At 42.0% G+C, this 20352-nt stretch overlaps 1 protein-coding gene and 1 long non-coding RNA gene across 6 annotated transcripts in view; one reads left to right on the top strand and one right to left on the bottom strand.

The window, feature by feature from the left end:
- KCNQ3 (potassium voltage-gated channel subfamily Q member 3) overlaps positions 1 to 20352 on the bottom strand; it is a 234211-nt gene that overhangs the window by 54585 nt on the left and 159274 nt on the right. The gene's annotated exons all lie outside the window — the stretch shown is intronic.
- LOC140682482 (uncharacterized) lies at positions 1644 to 19455 on the top strand. Its single transcript, XR_012054286.1, has 2 exons — positions 1644 to 7960; positions 18253 to 19455. It is a non-coding gene; the product is annotated as an uncharacterized lncRNA (long non-coding RNA).

Consider the following 20352-nt stretch of genomic DNA (forward strand, 5'->3'; position numbering starts at 1 on the left):
TGTGTCTGTTTTCAAAGCTAGAGCTAACTAAGGGAAAAATAAATAACATAATTATTTCTTAAATAAAACCTTCCATTCACCCTCAAGGAAATGTTAAAGAGAGGATCATTTGATCTAATCATGTAATGTGAGCAAATCTCTGAATAACAGCTGCAGCATGAAGAGGGCATCAGTGTTAACTCTCCAGCATGGGCACCAGCTTCGGATGGTTAGAACTCATGAAAAGCACTTTGTTGCAAAACCCAGTTGCTAAGGGGACCTGAAAACTATTTAAAGCCAGAAAGTGGCAGGCATCGTTATGCAAGCTCAGTGTTATGCTGTCTCTGCAATCCTCTTTAATGCAAATATTTGTGGTGAGAAGTTTCAAGCTGAGTAAGATCTCCACTGCCTTGCAGGTAATGATGGAAGGAAGGAGGAACAGGACAGAGTAGTGGGGACAGTCAGCAGGTACTTCTACATTCAGAGTGAGCCCCTGGCTTCTACAGAGCCTGGTGCCAAAACAAAACAGCTGCATTTATTCAACATGTCCACGTTCAAAACATCTAAACCCTGCTCCCGATGAAGAGATATCTAAACTCTGTGTGCTGCATGCCCTGCTGCTTTCCACAGACTGACAGGAGGTTACTTCACCTGCCTGATGTTTGCTTGCTGATGACAAGGAAGAGACCTTAAGCAGGAACTGAAATTGTCATCCCACACAAATACAAGCCAGGAGCTTTACAGTTGCACTTTTCTATCTTATGAGATATTGTCCACACAATTGAATATAAAATAATTCAAAGAAGCTGCTTGACTCTAATAACATTTCTTATTTTTATTAAATATTTATTATTATTTTTTTCTGCTTTCTGGTATCAGTCTGATGTCTGACTGCCAGCATACTTAAAGCACTGTGCCTCAGTAATTTATTCTAGCAGACAGAGAGCTGAGGGTTTATTTCATGTACAGCCTCTCAGTGCAGTCTGGCAGTGGTCTTGTGATTCCATAACTCTGAAACACTCCACAGAGGCAGGATCCAAAACAGGGGAGGTGGCACTGCTATTACAAGGTTTCTATTTGAGCTGTGTTAACAGTAACCCAGCAAATTAACCCTGCTACCTTCACAATTCTCCTGGGTGATGTCAGACCACACCTAGAGCTGCTTTCCCCTGAGTTACACAGGTAACCACAGCATGCAGCACAAATCCAGTTTGGCTGAAGGAGACTTCAGGAAGTACAAATTTACAAAGGTTACAGGTCCAATATTTTCTGGAAATTTTGAGAACCCTTTGTACTAATGAAACTTTGATTAAGGGAGCTTGTTGAGACAGTGCTGAACTGTGAGGCTAGTACCAAAAATTCATTAAGAAAATAAATCCATGTTCAGTGCTATTAAGAAACAATGACTTGGTAATTTCCTTTGCATGGCATATTATTGAATCTGGAGCAGGTTTACAATCTTGGAATATTAATTACCTTGCACTAATGTTATCAATGCCAAACACACACTGGTGGGCTTTCACAGATCAACTGGTCTCTTTATGCAACCTAAACTGAAGCCATCCATTGCTGTCCCACATTTCCACCTTAATGTCTGATTTCAGCCAAAGTCTGACAGCCAAAAGCAGGAATTGAGTGGGAGACGAATGTTATTTGGTGACAACCATGGTGGATTTTCTAACTATGCTGATAATAGCTCATTAATCACAAATGAAACCCTGCCATAAAGCAGCCACTTTTAGGCTCACAGCACAAGGAGAATGTGTATACACAGTAAGGGAAACAACCCCTCTCCCCTGCTGCTCCCTCCCCAAATGTCACATGGCCCAAATGGTGCTCACCAACACAGATCATTTTGATGACCACAGCTCCTGTCCCACTTCCAGGAGCTCTTATTCTTCCAAGAAATGGGGTCAAAATCATCTCTGGGACGTGTGACATGGCACATCAGACAAAGCAGAAGGATCTCCTTGGGCAGGAGTTAATTTCTCCAGCACTGCAGACTCCCAGGCTGTGAGCATGTAAAGGGTGACACTGGCAACAACGTCACAGGTAATCTCATCACAACAAAAGTTGAGTTACTTTTGGTTTTGTAGGACCTCAAAAATGACAGCCAGCCTTGGGTGCCACTGTGTTCTGAGAGTGACCTTTTCTCTGCCCCACCAGAGTGATTCCGGCACTATGAATAAGAGGCAAAACAACTTCATCACGGAGGCTGCTGTGACCTTGCTGAAGGAATGAGATCAGTTTCTGCCTCTCTGAGAGCTGTGATTTGCTCCCCCTCCTCTTCCCCATGACAGTCTGGGACCCACTCGTGTCAGTCCCCAAGTCCCCATGAGCTCCAGCCCAGTTAAAGGCAGGGCTTTAACACAGCAAGGCAGGATGAGCTTTACAAGGTGAGAGCCCACATTTTTAATCTTGTTCCTCTGGATGTTTTCTCTTCCTTGGCAGCTCCTCATTACTTGCTGTGTCTCTGTAGCAGTCTCCTAGCCTGAATCTGTTGGTTGGTTTCTCTAAATCCCTTTAGCCTTGGCTTTGTCCAGAAGCTGCAGAGCATAAAACATTACCTCCCATCACAGCCACAACCCAGAAGTGATGACAACTCTAGAGAGCATCTCAGCCTGTAAACCTATATCTGGCATTTAGGATTCATTTTATGTTATCTTTACACTGCAGACCAAGCAGCAATTTTAATACATGAGTAAACACACAGATTCAACACACCAAAGGAGAAAACATTCTCCTGGGATGTACAGGATGTACACAAAATACAGTTTAATTTTTTTTGCCTCTAAGGCTTTTCAGTGCCAAAAGACCTTGAAATTTATCTTGTAACTGCCCACTGCTTTCTTTTTTTTTTTTTTTTTTTTTAATCTCTTGCTTGAGCCATCTCCCCCGTGAGGACACACTGTACACTACAAAGAGATACATAGTTTGTCATAGGCAAAAAAAACCAAACCAAACCAAACCAAATCATTTTTCTGGGAAAAAAAAAAAAAAAGTCAAAACAACAGGATATCTGTCTGGAAACTCCTTTCTCATCTTAGCAAAACATTGCTACTACTTTCAAAGCATCTAAATGAATCCTTCCTAGTCTTCTTTAAATTTTTATCCATTCACCTTTCATTTTAATATACAACCTTCTGGCTTTGAGAGATTAAGCACTTACAAGGATGAAGTCTGCTCTCACCTACCAGTTCTCTTGGGATAATCACCACTCCAGTCCTACTGGGAAAGATCTATCCCTGTGGTTTCAGGTGGACTGATTCAGACCCTTGAATGTGCAACTTCTCTCCCTCCTCAGGTTGCAGCATTTTATTGACTTTCTGTGGTTAGCTGAACAGGCTGAATATCAGTGTATCTCACTGAAAGCTAAATCCAAGAATATGTAGTGAGTGAAGGTCTAATACATTAATAAATAATAGCTGTGCAGAGGAAGGTAGGAATTCAACACCTCCTGCAAGTGCTCACAAGGGTAAAAGCAGTGCCACCAGGCAGCCCAGGGTGAGCCACTGAGTCTGGAAGGCTGGAGAGGCAAGGGCATGGTGTAGGCATGAAGAAATGACCAGTGTTAGCCAATGACAGAAACTCATCATTAGTTAATGAAATTTGATGGCTGAAACAGGTGTTTTAAAGGCATTTTTGTTGTCCTGTGTATCTCTCAATGAGGGTCCAGAATTGTGTTAATGGTGAGATAACATGAGCCAAGTAAATGTCAAAGTGAAACACTTGGAAGTTGTCGCTTGCAGGGGTGGATTGGCTCCAAGAGCTGATACAGCTGGACCTGCCCTGGCTCCTGCAGACACTGCCTGGTGCTATGTGAGTTTGGCAAAACCAAGAGTCCCCAAAGCAGACAACCAAAAATAGAATTGCAACTATCCTCCAAACCCATTCCTAGCACTGTAAAGGCCAAAGGCTTTGAAATGATGAAATTCCTTTCCATTCTCAGCCTGTTTTCTGTCTCAGCCTGTTGCTCTCCTGCTTATCCCAGGGAGCTGTGCCAGCTGCCTGTGATGCACAGCTCCCCACTGAAGGGCTGCAGCCCAGGGAATGGCCTGTGCTGGGGCAGGGAGAAGGGAGAGGCAGGAGGAGTAGCCCAGTGGGACTGTGGTTGGTCCCACAGCCCCACCCTCAAGGTGGGAGGCAATGCTTTCAGTTCGTATTTCCCTTTAGAAAGTTTGGGGCAGCCATCACTGGTAAACTAATCTATATATTCTGGATGTCTTACTATTTTCTTTGTTACTTAATCCAAAGTTAAAAAAAAATAAAAAGGGGAAAAATATCTTATTTGGACACCCATTCTAGAGGATTTGTTTTGTTGTTTTTAGTATTTTACTGGAGGAAACTGTAATGACCTTGACTGTAATGACCAGTGGCTATCTGAGTGTCTGGAAGGCCAGTCAGAGCCACAGCCAGAGTCAGGGGCAGCCCTGGTTGTGTGGCCAGACTGGAGAAAAGAGCAGTGGGAAGGGACCTGGGTCCTGGTCTGTGGACAGCTGAACATGAGCCAGCAATGTCCCAGCAGTCAGGAGGGACATTCCTGTCCTGGGGGACATCAGGGACAGCATGGCCAGCTGGGCAAGACAGGGGGATTGTCCTGCTCTGCTCTGCACTGGGGCAGCTTCACCTGCAGTATTGGGCACCACAACGTGGTGGTAGATATTGAGCTACTAGAGAGCAGCCAAAGGGGAGCTGTGAAGATGGGGAAGGAGGGACCACATGAAAGATGTGGAGGGGAAGCTGTGTGAAGAGCAGCTGAGGTCACTTGGATTGTTCAGCCTGGAGGAGAAGAAACTGAGGGGAGACCTTGTTGTAGTTACAGCTTCCTCATGAGGGGAAGAGGGGCATCTTCTCTCAGGTGGAATGGCCAATGGCCAGGACCCAAGGGAATGGCCTGAAGTTGAGTCAGTGCAGGTTTAGGTTGGATATCAGGAAAAGATTCTTCACCCAGAGGGTAGTTAAGCATGGGAACAGGCTCCCCAGGGAAGCTGTCACAGCCCCAAGCCTGACAGATTTCAAGAAGTGTTTGGACAATTCTCTCAGGCTCATGGTGTGACACTCTTAGGGTGTCCTCTGCAGGGCCAGGAGCTGGATTTTGTGATGCTAATGGGTCCCTTCCACCTCAGCATATTCAATGATTCTGTGATTCTGTCTGATTCTTGATGAACAATTAGTGTTGTTCACATGCTACTGACCACTGTCAGAATTGTCTCTCTGTTCTTCACCTTAAAAAAAAATATTATTTCAGTGTTTTCACTGTAACCCAATTACACCCCATGTCAGAGCAGAACAAAAGCAAATGTGATTTTGGCTCCAAGCCTTCCAGCATCATTCAGTGCTTCGGTGATTTTATTTCCCCTAAGTCAGCAGTATTTAAATTTGTCTGTACATAATTCCTTGTCGTTTATTCATATCTCAACAGCTGGACAGTGGCACGGTGCCCTCCATTGTATCAGTGTAGGCTGAGCAACACAGAGCCACTGTGCCTCAGAGACCATCTACTGATTTATAGCTCACTCGGGCAGAATTTATTTTGGGATGACACAGAGTGGAAGATCCATTGCCAGTGGCCATCTGACAGGAGCAGGAAAGCAGCCACTGCCTAGTGCTTAGGTGGTACAGGAAAAACTCCACTTACACTGAGAAAAAACCTGGTAGATGAAAGTTATTTTAATATAGCCAAAATTCAGACTGGAGGTCTGAACAATTGCTTAAGCCAAGGCTATCAGTGCATCATTGTTTAACAGGTATCAGCTGGGCCTGGTAAGTGGCCATGCACCCATAGCCCTCTGCAGCTGTGAAATAAAACATTCTAGCTTAGAGCAGGAACTTCTGAACCAGTGATTTCAGCCATAGCTTTGGCTGTGGTAATAGCTTTGCCTAGGCTGGAAATTATGGTAATGATCTTTATTGTTCTCTGAGTTAGTGTCTTTAATGTCAGTGTACAGGGTAATATCTCAGCAGATTAATCTAAATTTTTAACATGTATGTATATAAAACTTCCCTGTACCCACCAAAGGAAAGCTGTCCAGTGTCACTAAAGGATTTCTGGCTCTTAATTCTACCACAGATGCATTTCCTTAGCCTCCATTTACTCATCTGTGAAATGGAAATTCTATGATTTAACTGCATTTCAGACCAGTGAAATGATTGCAATTTTAGCAACTTGGAATCAGGAATCATAACATTATTGTTGTTAGCAATGGGAGATAAAAAAAAATTAAACAACCAAAATGCACAACAAAACAAACAAAAGTATTCCTACACCTTTTCCTAACTGGAGGACTGTGGCAATAGAAATTAAGAAGTTGCTGGAAAAAGGAGTCCTGCCTATTCCCCTTCCATGCTGAGCTCATACACTGTTTAAAATCATTCTCTGCATTCATCAGCCCAGAGGAATCCTCTTCACAGCACCTGTAGGAGCTCTCTGGGGCATTCCCAGCATCTAAGCATATGGGCTGGGAGTGTGTTTGTGCTTCAGCTCCTGAGGGCACCATGCACAGGGACCAGGGGCGGTGAGATTCAGCACCAGCTGTTGCAAACGCTGTTCAGGCAACTCCCCAGTTTCCTCTTCTTGTGTCTGTTCAGCAGCAGCAGCAGAACAGCAACCCCTGGGTACCACTTTGCAACTCCCATTCTGACTCACTGCCTGACCCCAGACAAGTCAGTTAACCTCACTTTGCCATTTTATGCCTGAGTGTTAAAAGAATGCAGCAGTCACCCTCCTCTTCTGGCTGTTGCAAAGCTTTGGTAATTCATACTTGTCAACTGCTTTGGTATCCTTGGACAAAATGAGCTAAAGGATCAATATTAACATTTATGAGAAAACCAAACCTATAAGATAATGCATGCAAGTTGAATGCAGCTGTCCTTTGCTGGACAGCATTGGGCCACTGGGTTTATTTCTCTTCTCTTTTTACAGGAGCATGATTGCAACAGCATCCTTGAGTGGTAATGTCATTTAATGGGGACTATACTTGGCACTGGTTGCATTTTTCACAGAAAGAAACAATTACCTTGATATTCATGGTACCCCAAATATTGCCCAAATTGTTGCATGCAACATTTTGCAGAGGTACCTGGACAGCTTGACATCCCTGCAATACATAATTCCTTAGCTTCTTTCCCAACCTTTACAGTAAGTCTTTCTTTCTTTGATCTGAAACACCATTAGTCACAATTTTATTGTGTTAAGAGAAGTCCTATTTTCACAAGACTTTGTGCAAAGTTTAGTCCTGCTTAATGACTGACTGCAAGGTATGGACAATTACCTATAGGGCTAATTACATACATTGATTCCAGCTTTACAGAGCAAATTTCTGCATGACTGCAAGAGAGCCATGTCTTCTTGAGAATGTCTTCTTTTGATAACAGAAGCCAACAGGAATGTATCTGAGATTTCTTTCAATAAATCAGTCAGTAAAGAGAGATCTGTAAGAGCTGCTTGCCTGAGTCAGAGGGCAGAGAGAGAGCAATGCTCCTGTTGGCTTCAGGGAGCACTGTGTGCTTCAGAGAATCGTCTCTCTGCCCTCCACCATGGGTGCAGTACTACAGCTGCTGGTACAAAGACCAGGCTATTTGCCTTTGTAGCTTCCCTCTATGCCCAGCCAACCTTCCTTAAACAGGGTAGGAGCAAAGAAGGTGGCAAACATCAAAAATAGGCTTTTGTAAGTAGGAAAAGAACCTGTGAACTCATCAGACTGAGAGAGGTCTCCATGTGCTTTTTAGAGTCTGGTCACGTTCTCCAATTGCTCTGGTGATTTGTACTAAATCACAGCCATTCTCCTTTGCTTCCCATCCACTCCCCTCTCTGGCCCCGGGATGAAGTCACAGGCTGAGCCTGTGATGATGACAGTCAATGACACAGTTATAGGCAGTATTTTGGTCTGACTGTAATGATGGCAGATCTGCATTTTCACTGCAGGATCAAACAGGAGAAACTGAGCAGGGTACAGGAGGGAAAACCTTTATGAATTTTAAGGTAACCAGCTCCTTTATATCATGTTAGATGATAAATGTTGCAAATACCAAAAAATTATAGGGGAACACTAGGGAGAAAGACATTTCTGAGTGTGGGGTATAATGTGCTTTAGGGATTTATGGAAGCTATAGCACATTCCCCCATTCCTCCAGGCATTCTTTTTCAATCTAATTAGGCATAAAGAAAAGTACATGCAACTTCAGGATGATGTAATGCATCTGCGTAACTGAGCACTGCATTGTGAAAGAGCATTCAGTCTAATGTTATGGATATTTGATGAACCATTTCCACTATTAATATTCACTAAGGATTCCTAGAATTAACTGTAATTACTGAGGGAAAGGGCCTAGATATGGCTGAGCACAGCTCAAAGAAAACATCTGTTCAGTGCTCTGTGCTGGGCAGCCACAAGGATGGTTTTAGGCTGCATTAGGAAAGGACAAGGCAACAAAATATGAAAAGAGGCAATTGAAAGAGAGCTGAAATAATGAATGGCTTCAAATTAAAACCCAGTTATAAATTTCACTGCTGACACCTAGAGAGAGGAAATCTGCAGATTATTCACCCAGATTTACATGACTCTCCATGATTCTAGAGGATCTTGTAAAGCAAGACCAATCTCTATTTTTATCCCAGAAAAATTCCCAGAATTTATGGTAATAAGGAGGGAATGTATCTTGTGAACAAACTGATATATCACCATATAGCTGTTTTGCAAATCAGACCCCTAAAAGCGAACACCCCACACAAAGGAGGAGTGTGAGAGATTGCAGAATATTCTTTCATTTATTATAGGGAGCCAAAAAGCAACACTTCTTGATTCATTAACAGATTAGGTCATAACATGGCAAATAAAAGCTTGTTGTTTTTCTCCTGAAAGCTTCTAAAATGCTTTCTGATTTTCCCTAATGTTTCAAAATTTGACAGCCCTAATGAATTATTTTTTCAAGTGAGGAGATGCTGAAGAGATCTTAAAAGCACATATTCAACTAAGTTGTATGTTCTGTCACTGTTGTCTTTCTAGCATTAAGTTGTCCTACTGTATTAATGAACACTTGCTTTAATATTATGATTCTGCTACACCCATGACAAGGGATCTTTGATGTTGTCAGAATATTAAAAAATGCAGGGAAGGAGACTGGTGAACTGCCCATTATCTAGTCTGCTGTTTATTCTGGCCCCCCTTTTCTAGGATGGAAGGCAAGTCTGGTGGTTCTGGCTGAACAATTACATCTTTTTAGGATTTATGGTGGCTTGAATATATAACAGGTCTAACAGTTTTGGGGGGGGGGGGGGTCACATTCACAGCCTGTGACATCTACCAATGTCCAAGGCATTCTACAGTGACACAGTTTAGCCCTGTATTCCTGCTTCTAAACTGATTAGGAAATTTCTTAACTTTGATGGTACAGGGATTTTTCAATCTGACAGGTTATGGGGTTAAGAGACCTGTGATATGTGAGGCAAATTACAGAAAAACAAAACAACTGATGGGAATAAATCCTTTGGGTCATTACATCCCTCCTACCACAGGATGTCACATAATACTGTGCAAAAGCAGGTCAGACTGCATCTCCATTGCTGCGATCATCTCTTCTCTGGTGCTTCTGATGCAAGAGCATCACATAATCTTACTTCTCAACTTGTCTAACCCTCTTGTTTTCAGCCTAAAATAATCATGAGCAATATATTACATTTGGTTGTGCCAGTACTGTCCTGTCTGCTAACAACTGTGTCTGGCTCCCCAGTGATCCCACACTGGTGTATTGACAGATAACATATATTTCTGCAGCCTCCACTTTGCTGAAGTTAAACAAGCTGACCCAGTGTGTCTCTCCTCATAAGAAAATAATCTCTTGGTTTTGTCATTATCCTGTGGTCCACCTCTGCACCTGATCTAGTTTGAACTTCTCTGCTCCCAATATTGCCAGATTCTTACATAGATATGGACTGTAGCTTTCTCAATCTCTGTTTTTCTGGACATTTTTGATTTAACTTGGACATCCTTTCCAAGTTCCTGCAGGCCTCTGGAAAGCCAAGCTGATTTTCTGACTTGCCTTTTGCTCAATTTCTACAAGTTCTCCATGGACCTCAAATAAAAAACCACGTTTGCAGTGTTTTAAATCTTAGTATCTTAGCAATAATTATCTCCAGGACAAAAACTTATGATGTATCTCATAAGTGCATTTACTCTTTTTTACCTCACATTTTCTGTTTGCCTCTGTCTTTTGAAAGCAAGAGACACTTACAGCTCTGTCTGCTCCTGAGGCCGGGGTGCCAGCTGGATTCTGCACAGACCATTTGGCCATTTCCCACCATTTGACTCCAGGAAACCTGCTGGCTATTCCTCTCCCACTTCCATAGATTTACTGAAAACACTCAAATGACAATCAATATGCCAGCTTTTTGGGGTTCTGGGACAAAGAGTATGATGCTCTCCAAAATGTCTCTCTTAGCATTCTTTGAATTTTGTTTCCATATAGGATCTGATAGCTTCCTCTGTCATGTATTTATTTTGTATTTTGTTTTGGCTTTTTGTGGTTCTGTGCTCACTAATTAAGTAAGAAATTGGAATTTGGTACAAAGAGATACTTGCAGAGAAATGGGATTAGAATCTGGTGTTCTTGGCCAACAATAATATGTGAAGAGAATTTTCTTGTTTCAACCTCAAAGCTGATGGGTTATTTCAAGACTTGTTAGGAAGCATAATTGTCATCTTGTCTCTGTTCCAAATTGGAATAGATCATCAGTAATAATCCAGTGATGAAGAGAGCCACAGAACTGTGGCCTTTGGAGTGCATTAGAAATTAATTTTCATTTAACTTTCCCCTCAGGGACAGTTCTGGTTCCCTTGGATCTAAAATGGGGTTGAGAATCAGGACATGTGGTCCTTGTTTCTGATAGTGAATCAAGCATTCTCTGAAAACATAGTGATCCCAAAGTATCGATTTAGAAGCAAAATAAATTATCTAAGGTATTCAAATTATTAAATGCATTTTGGTTATAAAGGACAAGACAGATTTATTTCCTGCTTACTTCTTTTATACTGGGAGTACTATGCTGGATATTCATTCACAGAATTTAGTGAAAAATTAAATATGGTTATTTCTTTAAAAAGATGCTCTGAAAAAAACCCAAAATTCACAGAATTCTTCCATGGATGCAGAATGACATTGTGAGCTTTCTTGTCATTATAGGAGTTGATTATACTAGTGGTCTGAAGAATCTTTTCTTCACTTAAAAGTGAAGGAATTCAAGTATGAGAACATGTGAGTTTGCATTTGAAGGGTGAACCAGAAATGTAATATACTATTCCATTTTGACACATTCAATACTGTTCTGTGAAACCTCTTCAGTAATGCTCAAAAAGAACAAAAACCTAAAAGCTGATTTTCACATCTTCCCCAGTACATAAAGGAGAGCAGCTCTGTTCTAGTTTAAGGATGAAATGTCTCTGTTTAACCAAAATGTTTTATACTTGTTGCCTTTATCTGAAATGCAGTGTACACACCTTCCACAGGTTGGAGCATTTCACTGGGACATTCTCCCTTTTTGCCTTCTGTGCTGGTTTCATCTGGAGTGGAGTTAGTTTTCCTCACAGTGGCTGGTGTGGGACTGTGTTTTGGATTTGTGCTGAACAGGGGGTTGATAACAGAGAGATGTTTTTGTTATTGCTGAGCAGGACCTACACAGACCCAAGGCTTTCCTGCTTTCCTACTGCCATTCTGGTGAGGGGGTGCAGGGCAGGTTGGGAGGAGACACAGCCAGGACAGGTGGCCCCAAATGACAGAGGGATATTCCAGACCATGTGGCATCATGCTCAGTATACAAAGTGGGAGGAAGGAGGAGGAATGGGGGACATTTGGAGTGATGACATTTCTCTTCCCAAATCACCATTACATGTGATGGAGCCCTACTCTCCTGGAGATGGCAGAACACCTGCCTGCCTGTGGGAAGGAGAGAATTAATTCCTTGGTTTTTTTGCTTGTGTGCATATGGCTTTTGCTTTGCCTTTTAAACTTCCTTTATCAAACCCACGCTTTTACCATTCTGACTCTCTCCCCAGTCCCGGTGGGGCTGTGTTGTTGGCTGGGGTTAAACCACAACAACTTCTCAGTCTTCCTCCCACCTCTTTCCTTAATGGGAACAGACTTCTGTGCAGACTTGAGGATCAAACCACACTTCTGAACCTGCCCACAGTATTCTCAGTCACTGCTGTGATTTATCCAATTGATAATATCCACTTTAATTTTGGCAAGGAAAGCTGAAAGGTGTTAGATTGCTCAGGATAGCCCGAACCTCTTTTCTAGTGTGGGTCATTTTGACAGAAACAGGGCAGGAGTTTATCATGCATCTTTTCTACCAGCCCTGCAAGCATGGATTTCCAGGTCAAGGAGGGAGGTAGGAATTCAGCTGAGGTGAGGAAAAAGCTATTAACATCCTTATCCTTATCTCCTTACAATGCATGTTGTCTGCAATTTGGGAAGCCAAAAACTTTCTCCCCTACCATTTTTCAGGTAAGCTGCATGACCCACCTGAGTACACAACAGTCTGGAAAAGAAATCTCATAGAAGTGTCCTGCTAGCTCAAACTAGTGCCCATCCAGGTGTTCTTCTTCCAGAAGTAGAGTAGGAGCTGTGTAGGAGCAATACTAAGAGTGTAACATGTTTTCCAGTCTGCTCTCTGCACTCTTCCAACACACACAACTGCTCTGCAAGCAGTGTTGGATCTCTCCACTCTGAGTAAAACAAAATCTGAGCATGAAAACCAGTGGGTTGATCAAAATGAGACTGGGAAGAAAAAAAAGTGGCACATCCAAATGTTTTCTGAGAAAAGGTCAATAGATAGTAGGGGTGATGTTGTGATGTGAATGAAGATAGGTGACCTACAGCAGAGACTCATGTTTTGAGCCATGGTCCTGATGAAGATTGATGAAAAAACAAGTGTTTACAATCCCAGCTGCTACAGGCACAACAGGGATGAGTGGTTTGGGCTGCATAAGCTGTGGCATGGAGATTGCATAGTAGACTATGTGTTTTTCTTGGCCTTCAAGTTTCTCCTGAAACAGGAACAAGATGCAAACAGCCTGTGGTGGTGGAGGTGGCTCTCTACATTGCCTCTGGAGGGAGGCCAAGCTTTGCACATGTTTCAATTCAGACTAAATGCCATCAGGTAAAGCTGTCAAGTGTCTGGGGGTTGGCATCCGCTGTTGGAGAGGTTGTCTAGGATGTTGTACAGAAGCTAAAATAGGAAAATTGAACAGTTGCACAGTGCTCAAGAGTGGCCACAGCACACATCCCCTGTGTCATGACAGCACTAAAACAGGAGAACTGGCAGTGAGGAGGAGCCCATGAAAGTCACTCAGCATTTTTTACCTGCTCACAGTAGTAACCCAGCTCTTATGAGAGTTGTGAGTATGAAAATGATCAATCTTTCTTTGAAATAACAATCCCAAATAGAATACAACCAGAATCAAGGCAGGGTTAACTCTGAGACTTAGCACAGGTTGTGCTCATGTGTGTAACCTATGTGTAGGCAAGGTGCCTACGTTTCCCCTTATCTTGGTTTATCTGCACAGACAGGGTGCTGTAATGGGAGATTTTCTCCATGTCCTACTTAGCATCCCATACTGACACTTTGGGTCATCTCAAATGTCAGCAGTTGTTTACAAATAGACAATAAATCAAGATAAAATTACCCCCCCCCCCCACTAAGTCCTGTTTCCCGTGCCCCACTCTGGTCCTCCCCAAATGAAAGGAAAACAAAAGCAAAAAGCCCTTGAGCAATGCATTCTCTCATTCATAAAATGAGGACACTGTTTTGACATCTTGCACCCATTTTTTATGTCAAGTTCAGGCAAACTCAGTCTTCTGAAGTTTGGGGAAGTGTGTGTTTAGTAGTTGCTCACACAACCTTACGTGACGGATGACTTGAAAATGCGCATGGTCTCATTCTGCCTAAGATCTGCACAAACACAAGATATAATTGTATGTGTGTGATGTTTATGTGCTGTTAATCAGGTTCTGAAGATGAAATTCCTCTATTCCTGCTTCCTCATCCAGTGTTTGACCTCTAATTTCTGTTTTTAAAGGATGCTCCAGAGTCAAGTTTCTTTTCAAGAAAGCTTAAAAATATCGTCTGCCCAGAAGTGCCAGTTTTCTTTCTGTAAACAATAATTTAATTACATTATTTCTTCAGCAGGCCATAGCATGCCATTCCAAACCCCCCTGATGTTATTGTCCTGATATAAATACATCTGCAGCTCATTTGCTCAAATCTGACTGTTTACAGTCCCAGCAGGAGCTGGAAAATAATGAGTTTGATCACACAGTAAGGTAAGGAGGCTAGCCTAGCTTACAGAGAGACTTTCTAAGTACAATGCTTCCATTAACCCCCTAATGGCATCCTCAATTGAATGTTTTTAAGCCAGAGCATAAATATAACACCAGCAGGCCTGTGCTTGCTGGAAATAGGCTTTGCTCCCAATATTCAGTTAACTTGCCATGTGATGCAAGTTAGGATTCTGTTTCCTGCCCGTGGGCTCCTAAGACCTGCAAAGAGAAGAGTTAACACACAGAGAGCTCATCAGAGCCAGTGAAATGCCTAAGCTTGTTAGCTGAGCTGGCTTCGGAGAGAAACAGGTGCCTCCACAGGAAGAGTCAGCGGATCTGAGATGTTCCTCACAGGGTGAAATGAATTGCTGTATTGCAGCAATTTTAATTTGGAAGCCTCAAATTAATTCAAACTCACAACAGCCCCCTGGTGTGCAGCTGAGAAGTGGTTTCTTTGAAAACAGAAACAGAGGAAAAAGTTAAGCTGCTTGTCTTGGACATCTCATGAGTCACCAGCAGCCGGCAGCGGATTTGACAAGCCTTGGCTCCCCGCTGCAGGGATATGAGCACTCTTTGGGTATAAATCCTTCCCTTTGGAAACACAAAAATCCTGGCAGGCAATTAAATGATTGTCTGCAGATCGGTGAGGCTCCCCATGATGTCAGCAGGGACTCACTGGGCTCTCTGTGTCTGGTCAGTGGGAATCTGGGTGGGGAGGGTGGACCAAGACTTCAGCTGTGCAGCTGGACACCATGCTGGGATTGCAGAGAAAGAGGCTGATTTTCCATTACATTAAGGGTTTTTCCACTGCTCTGACAGGATAAAAAGTGGTTGACAAAGAGTGGAAGTGTCCCTGTGGAATGTTCCCTGGCACTGCAGTGTCAGAGGTTTGGCTTCAATACACCCCTCTGCAACTGCGCCCCAGTTCCAAATTTAGGCTTTGCCTAAGATGGATATTGAAGGTATAGAAAAGAGCCAAAGGTGATCACTCCACAACTACTGAGACTGTGCTTCAGAAAACACAGTATTGATCTCCTTGCACACATTTCAGCTGCTGCAGGCAACTGTGCACCCACAACCCCTGTGAAACCCAGCTCGTGGCTGGAGGAATCTCTGTAAAGAAATTAACTGATTGTTGGATAGAGCTGAGTGAGGCTGCATGCAGGAGCAAGGGCAGAGGAAGGAAAATCCTACTTCAAGGTTGTCCCAAAACATTAATCATGGAGCTATTCTTTTGGATTGTCAGTCAAGAGACAATTTATTCTGGATAATCTAAACTGAACCTTGTAGATCTCAATAGCTTGGAGAAGCTATTTTTCTGACAAATTGCAACAGTATAACATAATATTCAGCATTTTTCTAAAGCCCCAGCTCCTTGAGTTATATGATTACACAAGAATCTCTGCTTTGGGCAAAATAAAGGAAAAAAATGATCTGTTGATGTGACAGCTCTACTGAAATGTCTGAGAGAATCAGACACAAAGGCTCCAACTTCAGAAAGCTGGTAATTTTGCTTGGGTTTAGATTTTAAATCCAAAAGGATTTAGAATCTGTAGCCCTAAAGCTAGCCAGCATTTAACCCACTCCTAGAGGTAAGGGTAGGAAGGATGTAGACAATGATTCTGCCATCCCCTGGTGTGGGGAACATCTGCAGTGAAAAGATCTGGGATTTGTTCTTGGGTAATTTTTTTTTATTTTTGGGGAGATGGTGTTCCTTTAAACCTGTCTATGCAAAGAGCCTGAGACCTTTTCTCAAGAGCAAATACTATTAAATTGCAGTGCCTTACACAAACAGTTGGGACACTGATTTGAGATGTGCTGGACAGTTTTGCATACAAAGATTTCCCTGACTAAAACCTGTATGCTTTTATTATATCATGCTTCTGCTTTTGAATTGTAAATAATTTTTATTCTGCATCCTTGTGTCTTTACCTGATGAAGAATTTGTTACTTCCAGACCTGGCATATTCATGCAGTTTTTGTGTTTTGTAAACAAATCACTTGTTTGTAAAGCTCTTAAAAAGTTCTACCTCAATATTTTGCTAAGTTATTTATGGCTGCACCAGATACAGCTGTGTGAAATGTGGCTTCTGATGCCACCTGTGCCCTATGAAATGCATGTCCACAAATCATTTTAAGCTCTACTGGAATCCAAGTTCCTACATAAGCAAAAGCATGATGTTTCAGAGCTTTAATATTTGAGTTCAGATTCATTTATGAACTTCTATAAATTTACTGCAGGGAAGGAACTAGGATTTCTCTTTTTTCACTGGCTATATAAAATGACAGGAAAGTCTTAAAAAGGTTCAAAAGTTTAATTCCACTAACTGTCTACAGCTCAGGTACTGTTATTTCTTTGATCTAAAATTGTATTAACACTGAACAGATTTCCTCTGAATTTTACCTACACTATATATTTGACCACAATGACCTTTCAAACCTCCTGATGTTTTTTCTTGTAATAATTCCTTTTTTTCCTGGTAACTTCCAACTATTTTACTTTTTGAAGGTGCAATTTTATTTTCAGGGGCATAGCTATCTTACAGGGATTTAGTACCTCAATTTGCTTTTCCTAGTTCCTTTTCATCCTTTCCCCTTCTTACAAGTAACCCTGAGGGTCTGCAAACCCCAGGCTGGAAACTGCATTCTCCATTCAAAATAAAACAATTTTTCTTTCTGCACAGGCTGCTGAGGGACAGCAAGGGAAGGAAAGACATGGGGAACGAGAAATGGGAGGAAAGGGAGGAATAGGGGAAGGGAAAAGGAGGAAGAAAGGAAGGAAGGAAGGAAGGAAGGAAGGAAGGAAGGAAGGAAGGAAGGAAGGAAGGAAGGAAGGAAGGAAGGAAGGAAGGAAGGAAGGAAGGAAGGAAGGAAGGAAGGAAGGAAGGAAGGAAGGAAGGAAGGAAGGAAGGAAGGAAGGAAGGAAGGAAGGAAGGAAGTCCCAGACTAATATATTTCATGAGGTACATGGACACTATACTGCCAAATAATGTTCTTTTAATTAGACCTTTAATGATTTAGCCTGGAGAAATTTTACAGTAATTTAATTCTATAGTATTTCTGAGGTTCATTTGCTTCATTTCAGATAGATCCTCAAATTAATTTTCTCTGGGTAAATTCTTACTGCGCCTTTCTAACCCCCTACCCCACCCTTGTGAGTTTGGTTCTGCTTTGAATCAATTCTGTATTGCCTTTACTAAAAAAAAAAAAAAAAAAAAAAAAATTAAAAAGGAGAAAATAAAAAAGGCAGAATAATAGGCCTGCAGCACAGGTTTCTGCAAGACAAACATTCTTTCTTATGTAAAAATCACTTTCCCAGCTGGGAGGAGAGGCAGGAAAGACAGGAGTATATTGAAAGCTTTCCTTGTCATGAGCCTCACTACAGTTCAAGGAGAGAAACCAACAGAGATTATCACTGGAGTGTTCCATTGTGTTAGATCTGCACAAAGGTGCCAACACATGGAGCCTCACCCTCTCACCCATGAAAACCAGAGTTATAAACATTTTCTGGTCATGCCTACTGATTAGGACTTATTTCAAAAGCAAACTCACTCATGCCACTTGGCTCTCAGAAGCAGTGGAGTGGTGCCTTTGGTCTTCTGAGCAGATTGTCTCATTTCATTAAATAAAATTATTTTTGAAACATCCCAGGCTTAAAATCCTGTCATTAAAACAACCCACCTTGGATGGCTTGGCTGGGCAACTAAAGCTGTGACAATCATGTAGTGTTTTGCTAGAAATACTCCAAGAATTAAGCTGCAGTCTTTTTCCTGTCCCAGTCAAAGGGCTGTACTGTTAATGTGCAAGGAATTCCCTTGCATCACACATAATGAAGGGCAGGCAATACTACCCAGTGCCAGAACGACAGCCCCAGTCAGAAATGAAGGCTGAGGCTGCACTGGCAGAGTTTAAGGATGCTCAAAAGGACTTCTGAAAACAACTCTGATTCTTTGCCTATAGGGTGGGTATGCAGGTGCACTGGGAACACAGGATGGATGAGATCAGCTGGGCCTGTACTCTGGCTTTGCAGGTAATTCTGGAAACTTTTCATCTGGAAGCACCCACCAAACCTCAGCTCAAGTCATCTTTGCAGAGCACAGCTATGTAAATGTACAAAGGATCAAAAATGACCAGAACTACACAATGGAGGGGAAGAGAAAAGGAGAGGTCGAGGAGATCATTCCTTCAATTGTAAAAGCACTCATGTGAAAATACCCTCTCCTCTCAGGATGTGGATTACACTGTAAGCTACAAAAACAACAAAAGAGAAAAAACAAACAACAGCCCAGGTTTTAATAATCCAAAATGGAAAAAAAAAAAATCCTCTAAACCATATATCTGATAGCCATTTTTAACCCATGTTGAATGAATAAAACTCTGAAACAAGACATCTAGCACCTGTAGGAGCAGCAGTGTGGTTCTGGCCATCATCTATTCCCTTGCCATAGGGTGGGGGATATCCATGGTACTTGTCACAGGCAGCCAGCCAGAGAATGGGTATGGAACAAAAGAAATGTCATAAATAAAGTAAAAGCTGGTTGTGACTCAGGTGTCCGAGGACTATTGACAGCACTGGGCTGCATCCAGATCACGATTTGTTTAAATGGAAACTGGTGATGGCAGGACCTTTGCCAGTACAATATGCAGATTGTGCCCACCCTGGCATGGGAAGGGCAAAACAAAAAGGAACAAACCTCCCAGTTTCCTGCAAATTCTCAAAGTATACCAAAACAAGTGAGATGTAGGATAACCCCAATCCTTGCTCTCTTATCAAATAATACAGCCTTGTTTTCACTAACAAATCTGGTTAGAGGCAATTGGTTTGATTTGGCCTTGGTAAGAAAGCTGTTCATTACCACAGAACTCATGCATTCAAGCAGACAAAATAGATTTTTAAAACCTCTTCAGCTGAAGTGTTTTGCTGTACCAAGGCACACAGAGCAAGGATACTGCCATCCATCAGAACACCAGACAATATTGAGCAATTTTCACTATTAAAACTTTGTGTTCTCTCCTGCAGAAATTCAGGAACTCTGAGGTGGAAAAAAGCCAGTGACCTCCCAACACTGGAAAAGTGAACTCCAGAAGCCTGGGAAAAAGAGTCAGTCATTCTCAGAGTGCAACACAAGGCTGTCAAGTTCAATAAAGTGCAGTGAAAAGAAACAGATTCTCAAAGATATTTCAAACTTCTGTATTTCAAAACACCCAGGTATATGCAGACAATGCTCCTGTATCAGGAATATGGAGAAAACTCATGTCCATACAGTAGAAGAATGAAAGGGGGTGACGTTTTAGGAAATATTTAGGAATTATAATTTTGTGATTATAGAATAAAGAAGAAATTCAGCTGCTGTAGGTTCAGCTGTTGTTTTTACCAAAGATATTATATATCTTTGGTAAAATATATATAATAGTATATATATAATAGTATATTTGGCCATTTACATGGCCTGGTACTGAAACAGTGGCTGCTTTCCTGAAACTTACCTGCTTTCCCCCAGGCATAATCAGCAGTTTGGGTATGTGCCTGAGCTAACTTCAAGGATATGCTTAGGATTGTACAAGAATTTAAGATCTCTGCTAATTAGGGATAGGCTGAGACATGCAATTAAGTGCTTTGCTGAGTCATCCTTAACATGTTCAAATTACCTTGACAGAAAAGAGCTTTAAAAACATTTTTCACTCTCACGAGGAAAAGGCACATCTGGTGGGTAAGGATTTGAGGTACAGGGGTGCTGGGTCATGCAAGTAAACTGGCCCTAATCTGGTAGGCTGCCTCAAAATGACTAATTTTCCTAGTTCTTCTAACAGTGAATGAAGAGATAAGAAGTGCTTTGTGGGGAATATTCTGCCCATTTACTGAGGAACCTGCCCACTTTTTGCTCAATCCTGCAGATTCTAGGGGTATCTTTATCTCTCCTCTGACTAAGGAGCTCAAAGCAAAATAGTTCTTGCCATACCCATTTTCAATGCTTTCATTTAGAGAGAATAAATTCTGGCTGAACAGGCAAGGAGATAAACAAATTTATTCACTATCTCACATTTTGTCAGATATGATCT

The sequence above is a fragment of the Taeniopygia guttata genome, chromosome 2 (genome assembly GCF_048771995.1).
Source record: "Taeniopygia guttata chromosome 2, bTaeGut7.mat, whole genome shotgun sequence".
Classification (NCBI taxonomy): Eukaryota; Metazoa; Chordata; class Aves; order Passeriformes; family Estrildidae; genus Taeniopygia; species Taeniopygia guttata.